The sequence below is a fragment of the Rattus norvegicus genome, chromosome X (genome assembly GCF_021556685.1).
Source record: "Rattus norvegicus strain SHRSP/BbbUtx chromosome X, alternate assembly SHRSP_T2T, whole genome shotgun sequence".
Lineage (NCBI taxonomy): Eukaryota > Metazoa > Chordata > Mammalia > Rodentia > Muridae > Rattus > Rattus norvegicus.
The window spans coordinates 29769393-29775217 of NC_141554.1; the positions used below are offsets into that span (position 1 = coordinate 29769393).

The 5825-nt window shown below is 34.4% G+C and overlaps 1 pseudogene; it reads right to left on the reverse strand.

Annotated features, from left to right (window-relative positions):
- Nucleotides 1-1072: 1072 nt before the first annotated feature.
- LOC100363019 (hypothetical) lies at nt 1073-3387 on the reverse strand (annotated as a pseudogene).
- Between the last annotated feature and the right edge of the window lie 2438 nt (nt 3388-5825).

Consider the following 5825-nt stretch of genomic DNA (forward strand, 5'->3'; position numbering starts at 1 on the left):
AATATATAACAAAAGAAATTAGATGTTACTATTTGGTATTCATAAAAATACCATTTCAGATAATTTCTGTTTTCCTGGGGACTTTAAAACTTGAAATACCACTGGACTAAAATGAAGCTGTCATATAATACATTTGTTTGATATGGAAATATAATCTTTAGTGACTTTTAATTGGAAACATCAGAATGATAATAAAAATAAAATGTGTACTGCTTGTACTTTCCAACTGTGGCTTAATTCATAACCCTAGAGATAAAATGAAAAACCAAACACATCACCTCTACTTCTTGAATACTCATTAGTCTGTCTTTGTTCTCTGAAATCTGCATAAATAAGTAAACTGGTTGCCAGTCAGTCAGAGCTGCAGAAACAGACTATTGCTAGTCAGTCACAGATAGGAGATTTCCTGGACCATAATGTTCTGACACTTTCCCTCATCTTGCTGGCTCTATATTTCCTCTGTTGAATTAGAATATCAGTTCCCTCTACTATCTCTCTAGTTTCATTACTTCTGTGGGAGTACTTGTTCACTCTTTTGTACTGAGGGGATCCTGGGCATTATTTGGTATATAGCAGAGTTTAGTCAATACTGTAATCTTTCAACGGCTTCCATAGACATTTATTATGGCCAAATTCTACCCAGCTGTTCCCCACAGGGAATATTTTGCTGCATCACAACATATTGGAAATAATTGAGCATTTCAGAAAGTGCCACATGTCAAGAGGCCTCAGAGCAGTAAGAATGCTCAGTGAATAGTTTTCTTCCTTTATTAAAGAAATAAGAACTTTCATCAGTACGATCAGGCTGGTAGTACTGCTCTACATACAAGATATACTAGGTGTTAATTATCCCCCACCCTGATGAATGCCTGTGTGGTGTTTTTATTTAAAAACAAACCTCTAACCTAGGTTTGGTTCTACAATTTATGTCTGAACACATCATCTTGGAATGCAGAGTTTAGGATGTGAATACCTTTAAGGAAGGCAGCACCGTCACCATGAAGAAGATAAAAGCTTCAGACATACCCTGAAAAGCAATGTGATATTTAATTTTGAATAAGTGCGTGATTTGTCAGGGAGTCTCCTGGCACTTTTTTCAAACAACAGAACTCTCATTTATGGACATGTCATCAGCCTGATTGGAAGCATGCTGGGCATTCAGGTTACTCTGAACTTTCAATGACCTGATCTCAAAGAGGAACAAAATCACACCTATGAGTTACAGGGTGTTTGTCAGTAGCACTATTGGAAACACATAAGTGTTGTGTTTCTTTATGAGGGCTTCTTTCTTAACTGGAAACTTTGGTGGAAAGTCAATGGTGGTTTTGCCATAGAGATGTATTACACAGTTCCAGGTCACAGAAATAACGGTACAAGGGCTACTGATGATCAGAATTAAAACAGAGCACTTGTAGCACACTATCTGAATCTCAGGGACTGAGGCTTTGATGATGCTGACCCTAATGGCTGCTGAGCTAAAAATCACAACAACAGGTTTTATCAGCATTGCCATTAATATCAGGTTCTGTGCACATCGAAATTCAGGTGAAATTGTCCAGGTCGAGTTGACAGGGCTGTGTACCAGAATTATGGTTTCAGTACCAGAGAATTTAAATTCACAGTGGTAATAAGCTTCCCAGAGTCCAATGTAAACAAGCTGGACAACCTTATTGTTGAATTCCCAGAGGCACCAGTATTTGCTGCTTGCAAGGATTATTCCAAACCCTGAAGATAATAGACTTCAATGGAGGCCAATCAGTCTGAATATCCACTCCTTCACCCCTGCAAATCTGAAGATGAGACAGTACAATTATAGAATCAATCAGGAACACAAATGTGAAAAACTGAATGAGTTATAGTATACAGTTATGAAGTACACATTCCTTGCCCCTGCTTTCTTCATGTTGTATTTCAATGAACTATATATGCCTGGAAGTCTACACACTAGTTAAGTATAAATAATAGTACTTGAGGTCTGTGATTATGGCAGGCATCTCCATTTTAATATGTTTGGACAATAATTTCACAGTGTTCTTCAAATACTGATATGTTGCTGTTTCTTGACTATGTATTTTAATACTTAGAGCTAATGTTAAAATAAGAGTTTGAAGAGTCATTTAAGGTGATGCTTATAGCAGATTTCTTTGAAAAACCGAAAGAAAAAAAGACCACATTGAGTTTTCCAAACAGAGGTAAGATCAAATTACTGAAGTTGACTATTGCATGATGCTTACAGGAGCACTTTAATATCAGAATAATGCTTGAGAAGAAAGAGAGAAAAGAAAATAATGCACATGGTGTGCCAATTTATGTCATACCATGGCATATCTGACTTCTTTAATACCAGAAATTATGAACATAAATGATAGCACAATGGGGATACTAAGTATATCAAGGTTGATGAATCTGATACTGTCATAATTCTATAGATATCATCCTAATGGGTATGCATTTCTACAGAACAATATATTTAGTATTTCATAATCAAAATCAACATGAAAACAAACATAAACTTCTCATTGAAACTAGTTTGTTCTAAAACTTCATGCTACAATGCTTATTTCCTAATATTTGTGAGGTGTAGAGGTGAATTATTATATAATCACAACTATAATCTGTATGTAAATGATGAGGAATAATGTATATATGTGTTCTGTATCTACATTTTATATAAGATTGCACTTCATGAAAATTGACTTCATTGTGGTGAAACATATAGTGTATCTAGAGGATTTTTGCTGAGGCAATATCGTCTTTGACTCAAAAATAACATTTCATATATTTTGTATTAAAAAACTTATTTAGACCTTTCAATTCAGTTCTATGTGTGTGCTAAAAGGAAAATGAGAACATCATACTGAGATATCCTGATGAGTCTTTAATAGAAAGGAAAGAGGGAAAAGACTTTCAGTGATTCCAGCATGTGCAGAATGTCATTGTTATTGAACATGCAGCAGGTTGAAGGGTTTATAATAGGCATCTCCTTTCAAGGATAGATTAGCTGTCCGCTAAGCACTCTTCCAAAGAATCCTGTGGAATGTGCTTTCTAAAATGGTCAAGACAGTAAAAGTGCCACATGGGAAATTTAATAAACATGATCATGGGCTTGCATGAAAATTGCATGATCATGGAAATTGATTGAGAGTCAATATAAGAAATTTCTTACCAAGGCATATCTAAAGCAGCAGGCCACAAAACCATTAGGCTTTGAAGGATTAAAAAAAGCAGAATGTAGAATTATGTGCTGCCAGACAAATTTGCTAACTTGCAGAATATGGTATTGTTCTTATCTGAATCCTTAGGATTTATACAAGCTTTTTTTAAAGAAACAAATTTTAAGCCATATGTCATATTTTACCTTTTTGTTTAGAGGGCATAGCAACCCATCTGGAGGATGATGATATCACCATTCTTCTAAGTCACTGGAAACATTGGTGAGAGAGAGAGAGAGAGAGAGAGAGAGAGAGAGAGAGAGAGAGAGAGAGAGAGAGAGTCAGAAGTAGTGGTAAAGCATCTAATAGGCATATGCTCCTCCTCATTAGAAAGCCTTGTTTACTGGTGAATTCACACAAACAATTGCATTAATAATTCATGTTTTGCTTGTCTTGAACCTCCTTTACACACTGCAGGATATTAGTAACCCTCCAATGTTACCAACACTGCTTTCAGTCTCATTTAATATATAGGAAAATTGCACAGAGTCATTAATATACATGTACAAGATCAGTTATTTATACAGTGCAAGACTTGAAGAAAAAATATTCACACACTTCTGACACTTAATGATAGTCAGAAAAATTTACTCAAGTGCAGTACATGTCTAACAGTAGCCTGACCCATAAGTCATAGGCCTTCTTTGGTATTCTCTGTGTTAGGATAATGAAGTTGCCTAATGAGAAGTACATGGAAAGTATACAATTTTTACCGTTTTATCTCTCTTCTAGGAAGTTCAAATGTTAGAGACTGCCACCCATAAGAGAAGTAAGAAAATGTATACATTCTTATGTTTCCATAACTACTAAATCTAGGTGATGGATCCTGTGCAATGATTGGGTTCTAATGTGCACACATGAATTGCAAAAATTCTTTCAAATTAGTAAAAAACACATTCATTATTTGGCGATGGTTCGAATATCCTATTTTATTTAAACAGACCCTGTGAAAATTATTCTTGGTCATTCATTTGACCTCATGTTCAATTAATTAAAACTGAAATTACTGAGCAAACTTGTGATGTATTTTCCTTAATTAAACCATTTGAAGTACAATGATATACTTCTTTTTTGGTATTTAACAGAATATCATTAATAAAATGTTTTATTACATAAATTAAAATTGCATAGTTCATCTGATTATATATGTTTTGTTTAGAGAATTCTTAGTTTTCCCAACAAGTTGAAGTGTATCTGCTATTCTTTCTACTACTACTTTCAGAATTTGAAATCTTTTGCGTACATGCTTGATCCTCTTGGTTATTTTGCATGATAAGAACTGAAATCTACATTACATGTTCTGCATGTAGATATTCAGTCTTCACAGTTTCATTTTGAAAGATGTTTTCTTTCTTTTGTTGTGTGTCTTTGGTCTTTTCAAAAAAACTCAGATATCTGGAGTTCTTTAGAATTAATCTGAGTTCTTGGTTCTACTACACTGATCTATGTGTCTGTGTTTGTGTTTGGAAACATTTTGTATTAACAGTATAGGTGTGTGCTAGAACACAAAATCAAGTATGGTAACGTGACTAGGGATTCTGTTTCTGCTTAGGGTGTCTTTTGCTCTCTGTTATATTTCATACTTCCATATGAATTTTATTTTTAATTAACTATCAGCATGTAAAGATGGTAAAAAGTTTATAACTTTGATTGCCTAAGTACATAAAGATTAGATTTCTTAGTAACATTTATTAAAAACATAATAAATTAGAAAAAATTATAAGTACATAAAAATATCAAAAAAAATAATTGAACAAGTAGCGGTCTGATTGAGGATAATAATTATGAAGAAAATGATATATAAGAAAAATCAACTAACACAAGCATTTTGAATTGTACTTTAAAGTAAAAATATACACTTTAATTTTTTCTTCCCTGATTAGTTTTTCTTCTTTGCATGGAGTATAGATCATGTGTCACTCAAATGCTTGTAATTAATTGTGGGCATTGTTAGTAACTTAATTGACATCTTCAATTTTTTTGTTAGACACATGAACTTCTTGTCATACAGACCTTTCACATATTTGGTGAGTCATACATAAGTCTTTTATATTATTTGTGTGTATTGTGAAGGGTGTTGTTTCCCTAGTTACTTTCTCAGCCTCTTATCCTTTGAGTTGAGGAAGGCTAATTATTTATTTGATTTAATTTTATTTTACTTTATAATATTATTTTCCTGGATTTTACATGCATTCACATTTCAAAGGTCATCCCCTTCTCCCCTTCTTCTATACCCTCTCCCCCCTCACCTTGTTTCTATAAGGATGTTCCTACTCCCTCACAGCCAGTCCAACATCAACACACTGGCCTTCCCCTACATTGGGCAAATGTGCCTCCACAGGACCAAGGGCTTTTCTTCCTACTGATGCTGGAAAAATGGCATCCTCTGCTAATATGTGACTGGATTCATGGGTCCCTATATGCATACTTATTGGTTGGTGGTTTAGTTCGTGGGAGCTATGGTGTGATCTGATTGGTTAATATTGTTGTTCTTCCTATGTTGTTGAAAACTGCTTCAGATCCTTCAGTCTTTTCTCTAACCCCTCCATTGTGGTCTCCTTGTTCAATCCAATGGTTACCTGCATGCACCCTCATCTATATCACTAGGGCTCT